Source organism: Diospyros lotus, chromosome 11 (genome assembly GCF_014633365.1).
Source record: "Diospyros lotus cultivar Yz01 chromosome 11, ASM1463336v1, whole genome shotgun sequence".
Taxonomy (NCBI): Eukaryota; Viridiplantae; Streptophyta; class Magnoliopsida; order Ericales; family Ebenaceae; genus Diospyros; species Diospyros lotus.
Genome location: NC_068348.1, coordinates 7,273,492 through 7,299,153, shown reverse-complemented (window position 1 = coordinate 7,299,153; position 25,662 = coordinate 7,273,492). Strand labels below are relative to the sequence as shown.

Sequence of the window (25,662 nt, the reverse complement as noted above, 5' to 3'; positions counted from 1 at the left end):
CGGTTAAGCCTTTAGTTGGGTTTAATTTGTTGATTGGAGATTGTTATTTTTCTAAACTAACCATTATCATTCTGGTTATGTATTTTCATGCACATTTGGTTAGAGATCTTGGACATATTTTGAGCTTGAGAGTGTTAAATATGCTATAAACCAAATTAGCTTCCAAGGTGTATGGTTAGTTAACTTGTCTTGCATGTCGATTTTGGTGACATAACTCGTTTACCCATGAGCTAATGAGCATGTATATGCCTTCGCATGTTTAGGCATTATGAAGATCGGGCCAAAACTAAAGAAAGTATCCATAAAAAGGTATTACCTAGACTACTCAAGAAGCTTGAGTGTTTGGGTAAGCTTAAAACCTTTGATTTTGATGAATTGGGTTTATTTTGGACATACGCGAGGTTTTGAAATCGAATACTGACTTACATGTATAAGTTTAAGGCATATATGTGATTTTTTGGAAGTTCCAAGCCTTAATGCAATTTCCATAAAGTTCAAGGACCCTAGTTTGAATTTGGATTATATTGTGGTATAATTGCATTAGTCAAGGCATAAGTGTGATTTATTGTTTGGTAGGAATTGAGCTCTAAACTGAGGAAAGTATTTATGCCAACACCCAAGTGTTGGGTTTTATTAGAAACCCAAATATAAGCATGTTTAGTTAAGAGTAGTACTAGGAGAAAAAGACCCTAGAATCAAAGAGATACAAAAGTCAATACTGGTCGAGATCCAACTTGGCTAACTTTGGTTAGGGATTGATGTTCGTCGATTTATCCCTCAAATGGACGGATCATAAGAAATAATATATTGATGAGTAGAGTGTCGAACCCATGAGGATTGGCTATTGACTCCTAATTTAATCACACATAACTTTAACGAATCACACACACAATTATTAAGGCTACGTTTTTTTTGCTGTTTTCAAGTCATTTTTAGTTTTCGATTTTTTAAAATAATGAAAACGCATTCTTTTTGCTGTTTTTAAAAATGCATTTTTGAAAACAATTTTTTTTTGTAAAGCAACAAAAAGTTGTTTTGAGTGTTTTTATCCAAAACAAACTTTAAACTCAAAATAAATTTATTTATTGATATTTTATTCTTGTAATAGGAAAAAATATTACAAAATTCATTAACTTTAAAATGTATATATATTTTTAATAATATATTAACATTAAATATTTCTAATTTACTGAATAATCAAATTTATTGAATAAAATATCATTAAAAAATTATTTTCAAAATTTTAAATAGAACACATTTTCTAGTTTTATGTTTTGAGAAATAGTTTTTCAAAATGACAAAGAGAACACGTTTTTAATTTTTTAAAAATAGACTACCAAAATAGAAAACTGAAAATGAATTCAAAACTTAAGACTAAAAATTGAAAAGTAAAGAGAACATAGTCTAAACTGTTGAAAGTTGGTTTTACACTAACTAAATCTAAATTACTAACTACGGACGCATAAAAAAACTTTTTTACTTTTTTTTTTTTATTTTAAAACCCAATAACTTAAAGCACTAGGATTCACGGATTCATTGTCGTTCTTTATATGATTTAATCATTCATTACTTGAGTTTGCCAATTCTTACCCAAAGTTGAAAATCAATGATCCTATGTTAATCGAAAGCTTCTCTTGATGGTCATTCGATTCTATACATATATATGAGATTAATTATCTCTAATTAACCTATGAATATATAAGTACGCATCCACTTTCAACGATCATCACATAATGATTTCAAAAGGCATAATAGTATCCCTATCTATTATAGGACTTTATGTTGTTTATTACGATGTGCTATTTTACATTGAATCTCTCGAAACCAATATAAATCACAAACACACTTTAAAAATAAGAACATAGCAAAAATGAGTAACTTCAAATTAATCCAAAAAGAAATGAGGTTTCATCGTTAACCCTAGTTGCAAGAGATCTAATTGGACATGATTTCAATAGATATAACAACAATAGAGTAAGAATTCATAATATGGGATATGAGAAGGTAAAGCAAAATACAACCCTAATCTTGAGTTTATTTAAAGTATTTTTTTCCTTCTTCAACTTGATCACTCTTCTCTCTACTCTGTGGTCATCCTTGTGTTATGGAGAATAAGTCTTTATATAGTGATTCTTAGGCCTTAGAAGTTATATGCACTTAACTCTGTGCAATTAATTAAATAAATACACAAACAAATAAAAAAAAAAATCAAACATGCAGGGACAGAGCATTTATACTCGCCAATATATGAGTATGCGTTGCAACATAAATTTATTTACTGGAGGGAAGTCCAGATCGATTCCCTGGGAGATCATTACTAAAATGAAAATAAAGTCGCGATACGAGTTGAGTTGTTAGGCCAAATTTCTTATTTATGCAAGTAAAATAAAAGTGTAGAAACTAAATCAGAGTGTGTGGGCAATCTAACCGATTAATTAATTTTGGATAATTTAAATAAGTTGGAACTAAAAACAAAATGTCTCGGATCAAGACAATTTCAATGCTAATCCAAATATTTTCCAAGACTCACAAAAGATTGTAATATCCCGAAAATTTGAGAAATAAATAATGATTAATAATTTTGGCATTTGATGTCATTTTGGAGTATTAGAGAAATTAAGAGAAAATATTTACTTATGTTATTTTGAGAAAATAAGTAAATAAGATAATTATTAATTCTTGCATTTATGGAAATTATTAATTTATTTGGGAATTTGGAGATATAAGAAAAAATAAATTAATTTAATGGATTTTTGAAAGTTTTCGGGTGTAAGTGCAATAAAGGAAATTGGAGTCTGGGGTGTGTGTGCCAATAATGAAAGTTCTGGGGGCTGAAATGTGATTTGCCGAAGTGGCCGCAAATCACCTTAAATATAAGTGAAGGCATTATATGGTTAAAGGAGTCGGCTAGCGCGGGCGGTCGCGAGTGCTCGTGTGCTGGGTGAGGTCGCGGGTTCGAGCCCCCTCGGGTGTGCGCGCGCGCTGGAGAATTTTGGCTGATTTTTCAGCCAAAATCCTTGCCCAAAACGGCGTCGTTTTGGGCAAGGCGGTGGCAGCCATGTGCAGCTGCTGGGCGCGCCACGTGGCGCGCTGTGGGCCGCCCATTTGCCTCGCGTTAAAGCAGCATTTTTGCTGCGATTTTAAGGCCGATTTCGGCCAAATTTGAGACAGAACCAGAGGAAGAAAAATGAAGAAGAAGCAGCGCGCGCGAGGGTCATTTTTTTAGAGAAAAATTGAAGATTAAATTACGTTTAATCGTGATTTAATTAATCAGGTAAGTAAATAATTATGTGTTATACATTCTCTACGGTTGAAATTTAATTTTGGGCTCAATTTTATTAATTTTGGGAGTTTAATCTAATTTACAGCGTGTATTAATTTGGTGATGTTTAAGCATGAAAACGTTGTAATCAGCTTAAGCGAGGCAAGTTCTCCTCTACCCTTGCGATCTATTTCCATTTGGTGAATCCCTTGTCTTCCCTTAATTCGGTTTGATTTTGCGTATTAATTATACGAATTAGGAATGTTTTGGGCATGATTTAATTTAAAAGAAATATGAGATTTATTGGGATTTTATTTACGAGGTGCCTATGTGGAATTTAGATGGCTAAATTAATTATATTATACGATTAGATTTAATTAATGTGAGTCTCGGGTTTTATTAATTGTTATCAAACGTTTTTAAACATTTTACTTCGCAGCGGGAATGCAAGAAATTGAGGAAACGGTCGTGTAAAGGCAAGCTCCTAACCCTCTTCTCGTGTTCTTTAATTCCCGTGAAAGACTCCGTGATTTCCTGTATTTTATCACCTCCCTTACTTTAATTCGGTACCTTGTCTTATTGGTTGAACTATTATTCATTTGTTTTAATTTAAATTAAATCTGAGACTTTTATAATTTTATTTGTTGTGAGCCTACGGGGGTTTGTGCCACCCCCATTCCTTTCGGAATGATGTTGAACCCAGTTGGAGAACTAGGTTCCTAGTCATGCGGGTTTTATTTACGGTTTTTCTCGGATTTACGTATGATTTGGTTAGAGCTATTGAGCAGTGGGGCAGGGGTCAACCGTTTGGTGACGTTGGGGTAGACTACGGTACGGCCCTAAAGTGGACCGTCGGGCGGACACTCCTAGTCACTAACTGTTGGCCGGTGTCGGGCACTACTGAGTAGCTTTGCCGGTATGTGATTTACTGCATGATTAGATACCTTGTATTACTGTTCATGATTTGATATGCACATGGGTACGGGATGCATGTTGGGATATTCATTTATTGAGTATGCTTGGACACGAACATTCTAGCTTGGTTAGGTTGCATCCAGCGCGGCATATGCATGGCGTGTGGTTTACTATGTGGGCGGAGCATGGCCTGATGCCTGGATGTATGGGCGCCTTGTATCACGTTGATGCTCACTACGCCATTGCATTTTTATGTGCATTGCATGGATACTGGTAGTATTTAGTTCTCGGACGGGAGTACCGTTCCGAGGGAGCCTATGGCTCGGTTGTCGGGAGTACCGAAGGATACAGGTGACGGGAGTACCGGCCTGGGACAGCGCGCGCAGGTTTGTGGAGACATTTGTTGCCTTTTAGGGCAGCGGCAGGTTGGTATGGGACTTGGGTGCCAAGTGTCTTATGTGGGCCCCAAGGACCGGTATGTGCTTTTATTTTGTTATGCTATTGAGCTGTTGTGTTGTAGCGTCTCATGGCTTGTGTGTACCTGGGGGTTTATTTTGGGAAGAGTTTTTTGGTTATACTCAGCCTACAGCCTTTCTTTTCCTTATGCTTGCTGAGTCTCTCGACTCACCTTGCTTTCCATCATTCCAGGTAGTGGCGGCGTGGGCCATAGCAAGGGAGTCAGCTTTAACGGCAGAGTCGGTGTGGTGTACAGGCAGTCTCGTCAATCCCTGTCAACTCTGATGATTGTGTAGGGTCTACTCTATTATTTTCTACTGTGCCAGGTGTTTTCTCGAGTCTTGTGTATTTCGGCACAGGAGTTTGTGTTTGTTTATTTATCTTGTGACCGCTGTGTTAGCGGGGTACCCGTAGTGCATGCATGTGTTTTTCTTCGCTTCCGTTGCTCTCATCTTTGAGTATGCATGCCGGGGTGGTTTTTGTCTGGTGTCTCATTCTTTTCTCCTCCCGTAGGCGCTCCCGTTCGGGTAGTCCGGGTGCTTGGGATATCCGGGCGGGGGTGCTTACAAAGATAGTATCATTGGGTTAAATCAATCTTAAGATCTTTGCTATTGATTACGTTTCTGGATGATGATGATTCTAATTCTAGTAATCGACATACATGGCATGTCGACTCTAACTTAAGCAACTGCCATAAATCGAAATGTAAATAAAGTATGCTTAGGCTTGAAGATGATGATGGTATTTTCAAGTTGAGCAACCCACATACATGGGATGGGGGTTCTAGGTTAGACATATTGTAATGACCTGTTAGAGGGTCTAGGCCTTTTTGGGTATTTTATTTTAGGCTTAAAAATTTTTACTTTAATTAATTGAGAGTTGAAAATATTTTTCTTTGCTTATGAAACGAAGAGTAAGTGGAAATAAGAATTTGGTAGCCTATCTAAATGGAATCCAGAATTTGTGGGGAAAGTCCAAGTGAATTGGGCCATTGAGATGTGTTTAGAATTTTAATTATATTAAGAATGGGCTTAGATGTGGAGAATTATTTGGATAAGTGAGTTGGGTCACAGAATGGCCCACGGCATGGGCTGAGCCCAATTGAGAAATGAGATTTGAAAATTTTAAAAGAAAATCATAATAAAAATTAAATTAGCCAGCAAATGTCAATAATGCCCCTGGTCTTCCTTTTGACCATTGTAAAGGTGAAGGGCAATCAGGTCATTTCGACCAAGTTGCATCTGCAGACTGTGCATTTTTCCTTCTGTTAGAAACGGGAGGTGCTATGGCACACACCAAGAGGGGGGTGAATTGGATATTTTAAAAATCTTGATAGAACTTGAAAACTTTTTGACCAAATTGAGGTTTTAGTGATTTAAAATATAGAACATATGAAATGATAAATGTAAAGGAAGAAGAATAAATGACACAAAGAATTTATAGTGGTTCGGCTTAAACCAAGCCTAATCCACTACCTTAGCTCCCACTAAGGATTTTGAACCAATTCACTAAAACCTCATACTTACACAAGTAGGCTTTCTAGCTACACAAGCTAGGAAATATAACCTCCTACTTAAACTAAGTAGGCCCTCTAGCTACACAAGCTAGGAAATACAAGAAGTGTACAATTGGAGAGAATCTAAGAGATGAATCTCTTAGTTACAATGTCTCTCAAGATTAAACAAGGCTTAAATGAATGTATCAACAATAATAGAACAAAGCCTTGGAAAGAAAAGTATAACAATGAAAACACAGAACACTGTAAGCTTCGAATAAAATGATTTGTAATATTTAGATCATCTCGTTTCCATCCATTAGCCATCTCTTGATCTTGATTGAGTTGTATATAAAGGCTTCCCAAAAAATTGAAGAGAAATGTAGCCGTTTGTGACCGTTGGAGTTGGAAAAACTAGCCGTTGGAAGCTTTCTACAAAAGATATAGTCGACAGAAGAAAATGCATAGTTGACTATTTTTACAAATAAAACAAAACATAGTCGACAGACAAAAATGCATAGTCGACTATCTTATAACACAAATTTTTCATAGTCGATAGACACATAAACATAGTTGACAGATGTAAAAATATGAAGATGATTTTGAATTTTATGAACAAAAATAGTCGACTATCCTTACTTGATAGTCGACAGATGCAAAAATAGTTGACATAAGTCTTAAATAGTCGACAGATCAAACCAGCATAGTCGACTATTTTTAGACATAGTCAACAGCACTAAACCACATAGTCGACTATCCACAAACATAGTCAACAGAACATAAACACATAGTCGACTATTCTTTTTATAAAAACTGAAACGATAAATGATAACATGAAAAAGAATATTTTAAATGATAAAATTCTTTAACATTGAAATCTCATAACTTTATTTCATCATCAAAATACAATTGTTTTTCATCATCAAAATTATATCAAATGCAAAACATCACCTTCTTCATGCTCCATCCGCAACTGTGCCCTCCTGTACTCTTTCTACGTTTGATCCTCTCGTTCTTCAACTTTCTTCCATATATTCTTCATTCCCTCAAACTTCGTGTCCTGGTGTCTTTGTCTTGGCTGATAGGAGTTCAGGAGGAGAGGGGATTCTTCTACATCACTAAGTCATCAGACAAGTTCTTCTTGCACTCTCACTTTATTTCCAGTGCAAGCTTTCTTATACATTATGTATTTTGAATGCATGTTCCCTTGCACCATCTTTTATTTTCGTGCAAGTTATTTTATATTTTCTGTTTATTGATGTGAGTCCGTTGTCGTTCTTATCATGTTAGCTTGCTGTATTTAACTTTGATAGCGTTGTCTATGACTTTCTTTAGTTGAGTCTTTCTACGAAGTGTTTAGTATCTCTTTGGGGTCTTGTTGTGGTCTCAAATGGGGTTTGTTTACCCCAAGTTCCATTCAGTGAATGGAAATTTATTTGTCTAGATATAGATACGAGGACTTATTCACTTTTGTATCTTCTCGAGCTTAATAGTGTATATATGGCCAAATGCAACTTGCAGAAGCATAAGTGACGCATCCAAATAACATTCTCAAATATATATAAGTCCCATTCGAATGCCCCTTGAATCATCCAAATGATACTCACATAATATTATAGCCATTTAAATGCCTCTTGCCTCATTTGAATGTCACTTTGAATATTTGATTAGCACCATATCTGTATATATATTGTAATAGCAAAAACCTTGAATCCTTTGTCGGGAGCTATTTCCTCAAGCTCTTCTGCGAACCCTTATCTCAAGCTTTTCATGAGCTTTTGTTACAGTCCTTTGCTGCGAGCTGATGCCTATTTGCCTTCTTACCGCAAGCCTCATTGCTACAAACTCTTGTGCAAGCTCTTACCCCAAGCCCTTGGCCGCGAACTCTCTCTGCGAGCTCTTACGCGAGCTCTTACTTCAAGCCCTTTTTGCTAGCTATTTACTACGAGCTCTTTCTTGCAAGCTCTTGCCCATGATCACTTACTACGAGCTCTGGCTCTAGCTCTTTTTGCGAGTGCTTTATGCGAACCCTTACCCTAAGCCCTTTGTCGCGAGCTCTCCCTGTGATCCTTGTCGCGAGCTCATGCTTATATGCCTTCTTGTAACGAGCCCTTTGCCACGAGCTCTAGGGGTGTGCAATCGGTTATAACCGAACTGACCAATCCCACTAACCGAACTAATCGAAATCGAACTAATTGAAAACTAAAACATAGTAACCGAACCGAACCAAGAACCGAACTAACCTAGCATACTGAAGAGAAGAGATTGAACAATGAACATCTATTGTCACCGTCCACCAGTTGGCCGACCGGTGATTCCAATGATCGGAACTGATCATTGGATTCCCCCAACCATAGTGATTCATATATCTAAAAATAAGTTTGATCGGACGGTTAATTTTTGTAGATCTAAAAATCTATAGTTAAAAAACTCTCACATTTTTGGAAAAATAGAAGTTGCAGAGCAGAAAACTTACCGAAGGGTGAGCACAGTGGTGCAAATCGAAGGAGAGAAAGATGTACCCGTAGGCGTTGAAGTCGACGTTGTTGTGTTGGAGGTCCAAGTCGGCGTCGACGTTAGAGCGGAAGCATCGGAGGTGGTTGCTTCAACGGAAACAACAATGTATGTGAAGTTTTAACAGTGTATCCGATCTCCATATGCACACCTTTGTCTTCGTCTTCGTCTTTGCCATCGCCAGATCTGTGAAGACTCGATCTGGAAGGGGAACGACCCTTCGTCTTCACCATCGCCACATCTATGAAGACTCAATCTGTGAAGACTCGATCGGAGTGGAGTCTTCGTTCTTCCCCTCGCTTATATCCCCTCGCAGTATTGTGAACCGAATACTCCAATCGGAGTATTCACAGACTCGATTGGAGTGGAGTCTTCACAGACTCGATCGAAGTGGACTCGATCTGTGAAGACGTGAGAGACAGAGATAGATAGAGTGAGAGAGAGATAGAAGAACGAAGACAAGTACAGAGACCCATGGGGTGTCGCGCCAGCATGGGGGGGTTCGGTTCACGCGGGGAGGGGGTTGTGGCAGGTTCGGTTGGGCATTTGCTGCACAACTGGTTCGGTTCAGTTTTTTAAGTATTTTTAACAAAATAACCGAACCGAACCGAATAACTGATTTTTTTTTTTAAAAAAAACTGAACCGAACCCTTCTTTTTGAAAAACCGAACCGAATCGACTGAATTTTTTGGTTCAGTTTGGTTAGTTCGGTTTAACCAAACTTCTGCTCACCCCTAACGAGCTCTTGCCTCAAACTCTTTCCACGAGCTTTTGTCGCGATCCCTTTTTTGCGAGCTCGTACATATATGCCCTCTTGTCTAAGACTCATGGCCACGAGCTCATGCCCTTGGCCGCAAGATCCAACCTTGTCGCAAGCTTCCACCTTGGTCATCTTTTGGAAATCAAATTGTCTTGAACAATACTTTCCTTTAGCAAGTCAAAGTCGATTTTGATAGTAAATAAGAATACACAAGCGTTACCATTGTAAGTGTATGGAATGTACGGTTTATCAATTTTTAATGATCTCAAATATGTCCAAATTATGAGATGCCTCAGTGAAATTCCTTTTGAATATTCCTCAGAATGTGGTCGTTAAATTTAACATCCACTGTTTGTGTAAAAGATCAATATTAGCTTGTCAATGAACAAACCTGCGTGGTGTGGTCATTCTGATTGCATGGGGACTAATCATGAATTTGAGCTATGAGCACGAATGCAAGTCAATGCATACTGACACTGGATAAATGAATTCACAAAAATCATATGATGGGAAAAATAGTTATTTAATCTATAATACTCCTTAGCTGGTGAATCAAGATTTAACCTTAAATAACATCTCTCAAAATTATTCCCGTGTTATAATTTACATCAATCATTTCTGTGTCATAAGTTACATATTGAATGTGGTAAATGTTGAAGTAAGATATGTTGAATCTATCTGATGATGGTAAATACTCGATATGGGTAGGTGGTGTTGAAAGTATGAATATTGAGGAAATAAGAATTTAAATGCATGTAGTTGGCAAATGCATACATGATGCATACATGTACTTGTTATATATATATATATATATTTTTTTTTCCCGCCTATTATTTTGTGTGGAGGGAGAAAGGGTACCCTAGAGCACCTGACACTGGACGAGGTGGCCATAGCTTAGTAGGTTGGCTCCATATTTATTTGTGATGTTTTATTGAAATTATGAAATTTTGCATGCATTGATTGATGGCTTAAGAGCCGAGGAGATTGATATTATAATGAAATGATGCACTCTTGCATGTGTTGAATGATGGCTTGCGAGCCCATGAGAATTGATAATGAGATTGAAATTTTATGCACATTTTCATAGTGATACATGGTGACATGATATATTAAGTTGAATTGATAAATTCATGAATTATGAATCTTGTATATAACTGTCGAGTCCTTGACTACTCTTTTTGGTGTCATCATGTTCTCAGATTCTATACATTGTTCATTGTTTCTCAAACTTGCTGTGCCTTGTGGCTCACTTGATCTTCTTTACCATTCCAGGTAAAGAAAAGACTGTTATTGAGGGCCAGTCCAGTAGGACTACAGCCCAGGGATAGTGGTGTACAGAGACGCGTCCTAATTTTGAAGATCCTAATTAGTGATTTGGTGAGGCTTATAGTTGATGAGAATTTATTATGTTTATTGGCACTTGATCCTCTCATTATTTTGTATAGCCATCAACCTAGAGTCATGAGATATTGGAAATGTAACCGAATCTTAATTTAGTTTCCGCGGCTAGTAATGAAATGAGTTGTTAGTTTTATTATGGTTTGTTCTATATCATCACTGTAATGACTTTTCGAATATCTTATGGTAGCGGGAATATTCGGAAGTGGGCCTTACACATATACCTCAATCCAAACCCAAGTGTTTTGGCAAAAATACTTAAAATTAATGTAAACACATCAACTACAATGAAGTTCGGCTATCTCGAAAATTTTTAACTTGGACATCATCCTTGTCTTGGCCTGAGAATTTATGAGCCACACATCTTCATTATTGAATACAAATATTTAAAGGATAGGAAAATAAAAATACAAAATAGTAATTTGTAGTATTTAAATGACATAATTTAAATGACAAGAAATTAAAGTTGCTTGAAATTAAATGCAAGAATGAAATTACATAATTTAAAGTGCATGAAGTAAATTTTTTGGAATTGAAATTGTTGAAATTGAAATGCAGAAATTAAAATTACAGTATTGAAATGGACAAAAATTGAATATTGTAGAAGATAAATTGCGCAGAAATGAAACGGGACAACAAGAAATTAAAGAACAAAACGAAAGACATTGCATTGAGATGGAAGAAGGAAGAATGAAAGACTGAAATTGAAGAACAGAAGAGGAAACAGAAGAACAACAAGAACGCAGAACAGAAAAAAAAATGCAAAGAAGAAACAACAAGAACAAAGGCTGCTTGTGTTTCTTCTTCTTCATTCCTTATTCTCGAATGAAATGGAAGGGGAGGGTTTCCTTCTTTGTGCGTCTATCTCTCTCTTATATATATATATATATAATATAATACTTCATGCAATTGCCCTTTGACTTGGAAGAAATTACAAGAGGAGGGACCACACCAAATGCTTCTACAAATGACCATTATCGGAGCAGGAATTACCATCGCGTGCCACCGCATTCATTTGCACAAGGTCTGAAATCGTTTTAAGGCATCCAAATGAGCTGCTTGATATTCGGATGTATCGCTCGAGTCTTGTCTTTAATATTTAGATGGTTGCCTTCATATCCGGAAGTGTATCTTGATTTTTTGTGTCTTGCATCTGGATGAGCTGCTAGATGTTCGAATGCATGGCTTCCATTTCTTCACTTGTATTCGGATGAGTGGTGGAGTATTCGGATGGCTTGGGTGAATCTTTGTGTCTTGTATCCGAATGCTATAGTGATGGATTCAAATATGCTTCTTTGTTTTACTCTCTAATATTTGGATGTTTCTTCATGCATCCAGATGGCTTCCATACATCCGAATAGGCTTCTTGATATTCAAATATGCATCATTTCAGCCCCCATCCAAATGTTATTTCATATATTTGAATGATCCCCTACAAAACAAATATAAGTGACCATTAATGGGGAGAAAATATGATAAAATTCAACATTTTTAACCATTAGTCACACCCCGCAACTTAAACATTGCTAGTCCCTTAGTAATCAAATTTTATATTGGTCAATTTTTATTCACAACATCAGTATTAATGCTTAGATTTCAAATTTGAAACTAAAATGTATAAAACAAGAACAAACTACTCTTACATGCAATCGACCATTCTTTGTTAGGTTTTTGTCAAAAGACACTCAATCACAGAAAATAACAATCAAATTAATTAACACACCTACCTTAAAACCTCTAAGCTTTGACTTCAAAACCTCTCAGGCATACTCTCTGATGAAAAATGATCCCTTATGGTTACTCTCGGGGATACACCAGAATAAGAGTAAATGCAAATCAAGTTCCAATCGGTGTCATCCAAAAATGAAAAGCGGACTTATATGAAAGAATAGGGACTTTAACATAGCTTCATGATAAAAAAAATGCACTAATGCACAACTTCAACAATTGAATAAAATTCCAACTCTAAATTTCAAATCCCAAGCTTCCATGTATCATAGGATCTACAAGGATTGCATATAGGTTGTAATGGGGCTTAGGGGTGAATGGGTTAACAAAGAACGAATAAAAGATACAACAAGACATGTGTGCTGAGAAATTAACTATCTAAGCAAATAAGCCTATTTTGACCAGAATGATCTATTCTTTTTTGTTTTGAAAATTTAAAAGAACATGAATAATAACACACAATCATATATAATCTCCTCAGCATTTTTATTGAATTACTGCGCCAAAATTTGGCTGAAGCAGCTAAGAAAGTTTATTTTTGTATGCTATTTTGACTTTAAATATACAAACATCAACAATTTTTTTTTCCAGATTTGCTGTGCTAAGACTATTTCTCGAACACATTAGGTAGGGCAGCAATTTATAGGGTTAAGGGGTTAGATGAAGATAATTGAAATAATTTAATTGGCTTAATAGGGATAACAAAGGAAAATAATAAGAAAAGAAATAGGTTAACAGGTTCAAAATTTCAACAAAAAAAATCCCACTGTCCTATCCTATTGACATACTTTCACTCAGTCATCAAATATAGAATTTGAAACCAGTTTAAATCATACATTGACATTGTTGGCATTCAAAGCAAAGTAATGTACTGAAGCTATTGAAAAACATGAGAGGCAAGGAAAACTGCAACTAGAGTAAGCATTTATTCACTAAGAAATGACGTTAATAGGCTCAAATTGCTCACACTAGGTAACAATCTCCACTTAAATTGAGGAATCATGCGGTGCATTAATCAATCAATCACTATCTCTTTACATTTCATGACTTACAGAAAAATTTCTAATGAATGAACAATCTATGCATGTTGATCACTCATTCTAAATAACATTCATGGGTTCAAATATGAAATCAAAACATCCATGCATCAGATTGCAAGCTTAAATTGGCTAACATAAAAATCTAATGCGATAAGACTAACATCATTAGAGCATAGTAAACCCCTGACAATAAACCTATGATAATTAGAGCAAATGCAGCCATATTTAGATAACAGGTAGCAAGGGATCCCCGAAAATGTTCATTTTTCATTTTTTTTTTTTAAAAACACACAAAAATCAAAAAGCACAAAATTAAACGAACACAAGCAATAACAAAATTAAAAATGAAACAAGGTGTGATGCTAACATAATTTGGATCATTCTGCCTATATATAATAACCCCCCCTCAAGTTGAATTGTACATGATCAAAAAGATAAGGGCGGAGAATACTTGATACCTGTAATACCTGAGATTTTTCAGAATCAAATATGACGTAATGCCTGAGACAAAAGTTCATTTTTTGAGCTAGGGACAAAGTCATAATTATGGAAGTTCGGGCACGAGTACAATTGACTAAAAAACTTGGGAATTTGTGAGATTCAAGGATCTTTAGGGGACCTAAGTGCAATGGACTTCAAAGTTTATTTAAAACTAACTTTGAATTCCAAAAGTTATCAAAAGTGGCTATGGATTTCAAACCCAAATTAAATCAAGCTTGGGACACATGGCAACCCTTCATTTTCTCTTTGGAGATAAAAATCAAAAGTAATGATTAAGCACCAATCTCGAGGGACACGTGGCGTCGTAGGATGGAAACACATGGATAGAAATGATTACATGGACACATGTCACCATTTGGATGGAGACCCATGGATAGAAATGATTGTATGGACACATGTCACCATTGGATGGAAACACATGGATAGACATGATTATATGGACACGTGGCACAATTTGGATGGAAAAACATGGAGGTAATGATGATCTTGAGACACTTGGCACAAAGTGATTGGAACACATGGAAAGGAAATTTTGAGGCCCAAATCTCAAGGATAAGTGGCCAAATCTTGTGGTGACACATGGCATAGGGATAAAAGAAGTAATGATAAGTCATAATTAGGGGTGACATGTGGCAAAACGGGATTTGCCGAACATCTCTATAAATAAGGCCATTAGGGGAAGATTTTGGCCATTTCAAAAGGAGAGCAAGGGAGGCTATGTTGAGAGGATTCTAAGTGAGGTTCTGTTCTTAAAATAGAGGGAGAGGTTTTGCAAGAAATGGGAGCGTATTTGGCGAAAGAACGAAGGAGTTATGAAGGTTCAATGGGAAATCACACCTTGTCGAAATTCAGGCCAAAATAGTCATAAATCAGTGAGGTAAGTCTAGTTTTTTTTTTTTTTTCATAATCTTGTAGAGCATTGAAAAATGAAGCTATAGAAAAAAACAGAGCTCAAATCGGAGTAAAAACGGCCGAGTTATGGCCGAAATATGAAGGAGATCGGAAGCTATCCGAAAATAAGGGGCGGCGCGTGAGCTTCATGCGCCGGGAGTGGCAGCGCCTGGGTCCCCTTTTGGGGGCGCGTCCAGCCTCCTTTTTCTTTGAAATTTTGTACCAATGACCCTTACTTTAATACCCATACTTTTGTATAAAAATATTTGGCATTTAACTTACGAAATCTCATGTTTTGGTAGTAAACATCGTCGATTTGCATGTAATCGGTACACTCGAAAGGTAAACAACCAAGGTGAGTGGTTTCCTCACGGTTCTTACTTTTTCTTGATTATCCTTGGTCTCATTTGTATGGGGTTAGTGGCTTACATCTCATGTTTGTTTCCAAGCATTTCTTTACTATTTTGCCTGCGGCTTGGAGTTTGTGGTTGAGGTTGTGGCTAAACGTGATTACTCCCGCATGTAGCTTATGGTTTGCACATCATATTTTTCTTAATGGTGTACTGTGCTTACTGGTGGGGTCATGCCTAGTTGATATTCCTTAGTTTGTGCATATTCCTTCTGCTTTGTCATACATCATGTCGTGGTTGGTGCCTTACATTTAATATTTTATTGCTTTGAGCATATCTTGGCCATTTTATACCATCTCGGTGTTTGTATTGATGGTTAGTTGATGGGACTAGAATTTGAACATGATGACTTGGTGGCTTGTTAGTGAAACATCACGATGATTGGGGAGCAATCCTGTGCCTAGAGGTGGGGCCATACCTAGAGGTGAGGCTGAGGGATTGGACCATGATCACGTGTCTAGAGGTGCGGCTTAGCCTAGAGGTGAGGCTGAGATGTTTCACACAAGTGCCGACGGGCATAGTGGTGGCTCACAATCCCGTGCCTAGAGGTAGGGCCATGCCTAGAGGTGAGGCTGAGGGATTGGACCACGACCATGTGCCCAGAGGTGGGACTTAGCCTAGAGGTGAGGCTGAGATGTTAGCATGATGATGGGCCAAGGAAATGGTGATAAGGGAGGGTTCTTGTTGTTCTTTGTACTCATTTGCTTATGCACAAACTGTTTCTTTTCTTGAATTACTCGCTAAGATGTCTCTTGTCTCACATATGCATTCATGTATCTTCTTCCTTATGCCACTCACTTAGATGTAACAATTTAACTCGGGTGTTTCATACCCTTGGGATATTCAACGTCCCAGGTATCTTAGCATGTTAGGTACCGAAGATGAGAAAGAGAAAAGGGCTATGAGGAGGCCGAAGTTAGTTTAATTTCCTACTCTCATGTTCTATGATTCTTATGTAATCTTTGGGTTTGTTTTGAGAGTTGTGTATCACAGTTGTATAAACAGGGGTTACGTAGGGCTTGGATACACTTATTATGCTATTAAAGTTGTAAATCGTGATTACTATGTACTATGATTGTGGTAAGAGTTATTTGATGAATTTTTGGAAGTCATACATTACGGTCTACTCATATTAGAGGTTTTATTATTGGAAATCCTTTTTATCTAGCTTCAGCTAGCTACCAGGTTCGATCCATCGCTTTCGTTGGTAAGGATTTCCATAATGCCCTTGTGGGATATTAGCTTGTATTTAGCTTCAGTATATAATTAAAAAGTGGGGCGTTACAATACCCTTCATGGCATGAAATGACTCCCAAGTAGTAAAATTGTTTTCTTCCTTGTTAGTAACACAAAAATAAGAAATTAATAAACCGCATGCAACAGATAGGAAGAAAACTTATTATTGTTTTTATCTTACGTTATTTTTCTGTCGTTCCAATTCAGGATAAGATAAGTGGTTGCACATCGAATCAAAACATGTTGCTTGGGCTTTAAACCACTTAAAAAATTGTTTTCAAAATGTTGTAAATTGATTTTTCTAGTTAAAACACATGCATCAATTGAAAACCTCTCAATCGAGGGTGCTAGTTGTATTAAAACTAACAGTGGAATATTAATCTGCACTTGATTAAACACCCCAAACATGCTTGGTATAAGTTGATCCCCTAATGTATAAACCCACCAAATGATTAGAATTTTAGGCTCAAATGTGGATAGACTCATGATATCTTGACATTTCAACTCTGGGGTCTTATCCTGATCTTCCTCCCTAGCTTCTTCTTCTAAACCTGTTTCATTTTGGTCCAATTTTTCTTCCATGGTAGATTGTACTATCCTAGGACTTTCGGGTTGCTCAGTGGTTTAATCTCTCCTAAGGACTGGTATAGGCTGGACCAACTCTTGACCTATCTCATTACTGAATGAAAATTCCTCCCCAAGACATTAACCCACAAAATTTTGATTGGGTTGGGTTGGAAACTCGCTAAGCTCACTCTCGGTCAAGGTCTGTGGTAGCTCAGTTAATTCATTACTAATATCATTCATGCCCCTAGTGGTTTGTTCTAGAAATTCGGCCACTTGTGCATTAAAGCTCATTCGACCTTGCATAAACTCCTAAAAGGTGTCATCTAAAAATTTCTCATTCTAAGGTTGATAAATATCGGATCTAACCCCTTGCTCTAACTCGAATTGGTGAGGTGGTGGAGGAAAAGGTCCATGGATAATTCAAATAGTCATAGGAATTGGGATAATTAGTATAAAGATTTGAGTCGTATCCCGACAGATAAGAATTCTCCCTTTGACTCTGGTTAAAAGAAAACCTCTTCTTACTATGGTGTGACTGAAAATCAGATGGTTGCCCATTCAAAAATTTCTTAAGAGCAGGTATGGTAGGACAATTGAAGACTTGCACACCGAGCATCTAACCTTACTCGAATTTTGAAAATTTTCTAACTCTAACCACTCCATCTTCCGGATTAAAGAATCCAACCTAGCACTAAGATCATCATCCTCATTTAAACTTTGTTGTGAATTGACATAATTTCTTAAAGGATCTAAGGATGACAATTGGGTAGTACACGGGTCGTATTTGAGACTATAAGAACTGACCGAATGTTTGATGCATGGTGGAGTTGGTTGCTCGGGTGAGGGAGGGGCGGGGGGGGGGGGGGGGGGGGGGAAATAACCCCTAAGTGGTCTAGACTCGTTTTTCTCTATGGGATCGGGATAGCCAAATGCATTAGAAAACACAGACATGCGAAAATACTGAGACATAAAGAATATGGAGATGATAATTCAACGATAGATAATGATGCTAATGAATGATAAAATCAATTAACGATTTAATAATCATACCTGGCCGTAGTCTTTTGCATTAACTGAAAACAAAATAATCATGATTAAACTTCACAATTATATATATATATATTTGTAGTAATTATTTCGTTATCGATCTTCTTGGCAATGACACCAAAAACTTGTCTACGCTTAACTCTATGTAATTAATTAAACAAATACCCAAACAAATAAAGAAAAAAAAAAATCAAACATGCAAGCACAAAACGTTTATACTCGCCAGTGTACGAATGTGCGTTGCAGCACAAATTTATTTATTGGAGGGAAGTCTAGATCGATTAACTGGGAGATCATTATTAAAATGAAAATAAAGTTGCAGTTGGGTTGTTAGGCCAAATCGCTTATTTATGCAAGTAAAATAAAAGTACAAAAATTAAATCAGAGTGTGGGAAATTCGACTGATTAATTAATTTTGGATAATTTAACTAAATTAGTACTGAAAACGAAATGTCTCGAATTAAGACAATTTCAGTGTCAATCCAAATATTTCCCAAGACTCATAAAAGACAATATCATTGGGTTAAATCAATCTTAAAATCTTTACTATTGATTACGTTTCTGGATGATGATAGTTCTAATTCTAGTAACCGACATACATGGGATGTCAACTCTAATTTAAGCAACCATTGTAAATCGAAATGTAAATAAAGTATGCTTAGGCTTGAAGATGATGGTATTTCCAAGTTGAGCAAACCATATATATGGCATGAGGGTTCTGGGTTAGGCATATACTTCAATCCAAACCCAAGTGTTTTGGCAAAAATACTTAAAATTAATGTAAACACCTCAACTACAATGAATTTTGGCTATCTCGAAATTTTTTGGCTTTGACATTATCCTTAATTGCCTTGGCCCGATAATTTATTAGCCACATTTCTTCATTATTGAATATAAAAAATTTAAAGGACAGAAAAATAAAAATACAGAATAGTAATTTATGGTATTTAAATGACAAGAAATTAAAGTTGCTGAAAATTAAATGCAAGAATGAAATTACATAATTTAAAGTGCATGAAGTAAAGTTGTTGGAATTGAAATTGCAGAAATTAAAAGTGTATGAAGTAAAGTTGTTTCTTCTTTGCATTTTTTTTTCTATTTTGCGTTCTTGTTGTTGTTCTTCTATTTCCTCTTCTGTTCTTCGATTTCAGTCTCTTATTCTGCCTTCTTCCATTTTAATGCAATATCTTCCATTTTGTTCTTTAATTCCTTGCTGTCCCGTTTCATTTTTGAGCGATTTATTTTCTATAATGTTCTATTTATGTCTATTTCAATACTGCAATTTTAATTTCTGCATTTCAATTCCAACAACTTTACTTCATGCACTTTAAATTATGTAATTTCATTCTTACATCTAATTTCCAGCAACTTTAATTTCTTGTCATTTAAATGCCGCAAATTACTTTTCTGTATTTTCATTTTCCTGTCCTTTAATTTTTTGGATTAAATAATAAGGATGTGTAGCTAATAAGTTCTCGGGTCGAGGCAAGGATGGTATCCAATCCAAAATTTTCTGAGATAGCTAAACTTCATTGTAGTTGAGGTGTTTAAATTAATTTTAAGTATTTTGCAAAACATTTGTGTTTGGATTAGAGTATTTACCTAACCCAAAACCATCATACCATGTATGTGGGTAGTCCAACTTGAAAATACCATCATCATGCCCAAGCCTGAGTATACTTTATTTAAATTTCGATTTATGGTAGTTGCTTAAATTAGAGTCGACATGCCATGTATGTCGGTTATTAGAATTAAAATCATTATCATCCTAAAATGCAATCAATAGCAAAATCTTAATATTAATCAAAGTGTATGGGTATTGAAATTGTCTTGATCCGAGACAATTTATTTCTTGTACCAATTTGATTAAAATTTTCAAAATTAATTAATCTGTCTGATTGCCCACACACATTGATTTAATTTCTGCACTTTTATTTTACTTGCATAAATAAGCAAATTGGCCAACCCAATTCATATCGTAGCTTTATTTTTATTCTAATAATGATCTCCCAATAAATCGACCTGGACTTCCCTCCAGTAAATAAAATTTGTGCTGCAACTCGCATTTGTATATTTAAACGCTTTGTGCTTGCATATTTGATTTGTTTTCCTTTATTTATTTGTGTATTTGTTTAATTAATTGTATAGAGTTAAGTGCAGACAAAAGTCATGCACAAGAAAAACTCTATCCCAATTCAATTAGAAAAAATGGACCCAAAACAAACTTTCCCGGCCGAACTCGTGTCCTACCATGGTATGCTTATCGGGGATAGGCCGTATGCAATAGTGGCTTCATTCTAGCACTGTATACATGTCGTGATAGGCTACAAGCAACAAAGGCTTCATCCTACCATGATATGCATGTCGAGATAGGCCGTGGTTCACTTCCAAATTTAGTGCAAATTGGTTTCTCAACTTTTCAAATTTCACTTCTTACTCTTAAAGCTCTTTGAGTTTATTCAAATTGATCCCTAAAAGTATCCAATCATGCCCTCACTGCTTGGTTCAGCTCTAATCAAGCATCAAAATCATCTTTTTTGTTCCAAGTTCATCCAAAATAGGCTTTTCACCTACATAACCCATAATTGAGCCAAATTAGGTAGAAATTTGCCCATTAAATGAATATATGCTAAGTTTATAGGCTTAGATAAGTGTATAAATGACACTTATCAATTGAAAAAGCCAACCTCAAGGCAAGAAGATCTTACCCTAGTATGGTCCACTTAGGTTAATGGTACATATATATACATAGCCAAGGTTGGTGACAACATGGCATATACACGAAAACCCAAGATATCAACCCTGATACAACAACTAGGCATTGTCAATAGTTGAGGGTTACTAGCCCTAGTAGGTAAAAAAATTGAACTGGCCTGTTAGGACAAAAATGAGAGTGAAGAGTTAACCTTGGAAGGTCGAGACCAAGGTATAGTCAACCCCTAGAGAGCTAGTACTAGGAACATAAGTGTTACCTTATGGAATAGGTACTAGGCAAGGAAATCCCTAGTGAAGTACTAGGAAAATAATGGGCCTAAGCAGATTATAAATAAACCTAGCATACAACAACATATTGATACAATTGTAAATAGAGGAGAACGTGCTAGTGATTTGCTTAATAATTAATCAAGATGGAGAGTTAATGACGCTAATTAGAAGATCGAACGACCTATAAAAAGGTACAAGTCGAAACACACAATTTGATTAGAGTCTTAAGTATACCTATGTATTAATGAATTACCTAGCTTGGTTTACAAGAATGGAATTAATACAATGAATCCATTTTGCAGGGCAACCTCAAATGGAAACTATATACTACTTTCACCAATTTCTTTTTTCTTTTTTCTCTCATCCACTAAATTTTTGTAAGATTTGTAAAATTCTATTATTATATAATTAAACATCCCATTTGTTGTTGTGAAATTCTATTGAAAATAAATTTTTAAAATACTCATTACATATTTTACGTAAAAAAACAAAATTTAGTCATAAAAGCAAACTTTGAATTCATGATTTTGGATGTAGAATAAATTTAAGACCAATTTTAATTTAAATTTGACCTAAAATGCTAAAATCTTAATTGCCAATTACACTTTTTTACTTGCATGAATATGACACGGTCACACTTCTATAGGGGGTTAATAACACCAATAATCACTGAACTTTGCATTATGTTATCACTTGGTAATTGAATTTTAAAATGTTACCCATTACTCACTCATCTTTCAAAATTGTTTCCCATCCGTCACTTGTTAGCTAACCGTTAGTTAGAATTAACGATATCGAATGAAAAACACACGTGGCGCTGATGTGGACTGATAATGGCATTAACTTCCAATCATAATATGCCATGTGTCCACCCCTACCCCCCTAACCCACTTCCTTCTCCCTGCCTCCCCCCTCTCTATTTATCACCTCTGGTTTTGCTAGCGGTAGCAGACTTGTCGTTCGTCATCATTGCACCCATCGTTGCAACCTCCATTAACGTTTGCTGTTGCAGCCTCCATCGACGATCGTCGTCGCAACCTCCACCATTGTAGTCATCACCGCAACCTTCTTCCGACATAGTTGCAGGAGCCTCCATTGATGGAGGCAAACAGAAGTCGCTGCAAACTTCCATCGACGTTAGCCACTACAGCCTCCATTCGACACACCGTTGAAGTTGCGCCATCAGCTATTCTGGTTTATAGCGGCTGCCATTTGCCCCCGATGATGGTGGCTGTGACGGATAGAGGTTGCGACGGCGGGTGCAACTGTGGCGAATGACGGGTCTGCTATTGCTGGCGAAACCAAAGATGAGAGATAGAGAGGGGGGAAGCAGGGAGAATGAGGTGGGTTGGGGGGGTGGGGGGCTGGACACATGGCAGATTATGATTAACAGTTAATGCCACTATCAGTCCACATCAATGTCATGTGTGTTTTTCGTTTGACATCATTAACTCTAACTAACGGTTAGCTAACAAGTGATGGATGAAATATGATTTTGAAAGATGAATTAATAATGGGTAACATTTTAAAGTTCAATAATCAAGTATTAACAAAATGCAAAATTTAGTAATTATTGATATAATTAACCCCACTTTTAGTATATAATAGTTTCATTATTATAAATATTATAAATACACCTGTCTCCTTGAGATAAAGCTAAACTCAAGAGACCTTCTCTTTATTAAAAACAATTACAATAAGCTCTCCTGGGATTATGAAATTGGAACAATTTCGTTCTTATGGATAACTATGATAAATTTTTAAAATGTCTAAAATACCTTCACTATCTATACACACAAATATTTCCATTATCTTTCTCACATGCTATGTTGGTGTTGTGAACTTTAATTATTTCTTTACTAAATTTCAAATGGTATAATTTTATTTAACAAAATACTATTTCTAATTTTATAATATTCCTTCTTATGTGACACTATTTTTATAATCTTATTTTTTTAATTTTGTAATTTTAAAGGAAGAAAAAAACACTATTTCTATGTTGAAATACTCTTGCAAACAATATCAAACAACTACTTTACATTTAATGATATCTTTGCTCATTGACAAGGTAGAAACCCTTAATCCTTAAGTTTAGGTTTAGAAGATTTTATTCATCTTCTTGTTGGATTTATTTGATTTCTATCTATATTGATTATATTTAAATCGATGTGTAATGGATTGATGATTGAATTATACTATGAAACAATAACTTGATTACATAGCTTAAGAAAAGAGAAAAAGCTTCAATAAATAAAACCTCACTATTGTAAGATTCACTCTCAACCAACAATATCTAAAATACGTTCTTTCAATGTACACACTTAATAAAAAAAGATTACCCAAATAATAGCCAAACCAAACTATTCAAAAAAATTGCTAGTTCGTATGTCATATCTATACCATGTAGGTGTAGAATTGCGAATCCAATTAATCATTTTTTTGAAATTTCATTTTATGTGAAATAACACTAACTTGGGATTTAATTTGGTAGGTGTAAGAAGGTTGAAAGTGTAAGGAAGAGCAAGAGGTTAAAGTGGAAGTGTTGACAAGTGAAGGGAGGTTGGATATTCAAAATCCAATTAATGAGAGCAGGCAAGTCAAACCAAGGGCCAAGGTGGAAATAAAGGGTAAGTAGTCTCTAATTCATATGGAAATGAAATGAAAATGAAGAATTAAAGTGGGCTAGAAATTTAGTAATTAAATTAAAACAAAATCTTGGAAAGTATAAATAGGAGAGAAGTTAAAAAGGAAGAGAGTGGTGAGGCAATGGAGAGCTTTGAGAGAGCATTTTTCAGCAACTAGGGTTCTTTCTTCTCCACTCTTCTCTTCTTCTCGAAGCAGCTAAGGAGTTTAAGAGGGTGTTTCAAGGTAGGAAATCTATCTATTAGCCCTTCCTTAGCTTAGAACTTTATTCTTCCCCTATTTTATGGTTGAAGCGAGTTGGAAATCTTCATGTAGGGGAGCTTACAAGGGGTGTTGAGAATCAAGAGAAGCTAGAAAGTGTTAAACAAGGAATCTAAGGCAAGTTATAAACCCTATTCATGGTTCAAAACCTGGAGTTTGGTTGTTGAAAGGGATTTTTGCCAAACCTTTTGTATTTAAAGTAAACTCCTACGTGTTTGTAAAGTACTTGCTTTTCTTCATTTAATCTCTTCCTTAACTCTTCCAAGGGGATTTGTTCTCCCTAATCTTTCTTGAGAATGATGTGTTTTTGTTGGGTTAGACATTAGGCAAGAGTTTGAACCATTTTGCCTAGGATTCGTGTGGGAAAAGTAGGAGAGTCGGGTGTTTGTGGGTTCTGTTGGCTGACAGTCTCTTGTTTAGGCTTAAAAGCCTCCTGTAAGCTTCGATTCCCTTTTTCTTCCTCTTGGCTCGAGTTTCCTTGTTCATAAATGCGTCCCATGCATATCACCCATGATTAAATGAGTGAACTAGCCCTATACATTTAAAGTGAAGAGATTCTATGCATGCAGCATGTGTATGTTGTTTTATCTTGTTAAGCATGGGTGAGCATAAAGCATGTTGTGTGTGGGTGAGACGAGCCAGGTCCACTAGAATGTCCCCTACGGTGCTACACCGTCAAGCTCAGGTGGCTTTAGAGCCGGACTCGTGTAAGCTCGGGTGGGCGGTAAGGCCAGACTCGTGTGGGACCCAGATTTCCTTGCTATATTTGTTATATTTGTTGTGATGGTAATGTAGAAGCATGTATCTTGCCTATGTATACATTGTGATGGCCTGAAACTTGCATGTACATGATTCCCTTCCTCATTTCGTGCATAGGTGGGATATTTATGGTCATCTCTGTATGGTTTTCCTCACTCTTCTTGCCTTTTATTCTGTGTACTTGTTGAGCTTTGTAGCTCATTTTGCTTGCATCATTCTAGATAGGGGCAAGATTGTGGTGGATGGGGTGCCTAGCCAGGCAGGGTCTAGTGTCTAGGTGTGTACAGAGCCATCCATGACTGAAAGATCTCCGAGTGTTTTAGCACGTGCTTGGATTGTAGATATATAGTTTTGTGGGCCATATTTTGTCTTTTGTTGTGATATTACAGATGTAAGACCCATTGTACATAGCAGCATGTTGCCTAGCTATTTATAAAGTCTTGTTATCCGATCCGATCTTGTGTGTATGTGTTCCCCCATAACCCCAGCAGATACCTTTCCTTTTTGACACCTCCCCCTTGGTGCCTTGGCTGGGGTGTCCAAGGTTGGGGTCGTCATATAAATCAATTGATTGTAAGTTTGTAACTCTTCCAAGCACTGTCAGCTTTAGCATTACAACTCAATAATTTTGTTACAAATGCTATTAGGTGGGTAAGAAAAAACACTAAATAAAACAGGTCAATATGGCTTTATTTACTTATTTTATCAATTAATGCAAGATAAGCGAAGTGAAGACTTTATAGTAGAAGACAAATGGTTTGGAGGGTTTAATGCATGGCAATTAATTTGGTATC

At 36.2% G+C, this 25,662-nt stretch overlaps 1 long non-coding RNA gene across 1 annotated transcript; it reads left to right on the top strand.

Moving 5' to 3' along the window:
• The first annotated feature begins 2,551 nt into the window (after nt 1–2,551).
• LOC127813387 (uncharacterized) lies at nt 2,552–3,742 on the top strand. The gene is made up of 2 exons (XR_008026107.1): nt 2,552–3,274; nt 3,369–3,742. It is a non-coding gene; the product is annotated as an uncharacterized LOC127813387 (long non-coding RNA).
• The last annotated feature ends 21,920 nt before the right edge of the window (nt 3,743–25,662 follow it).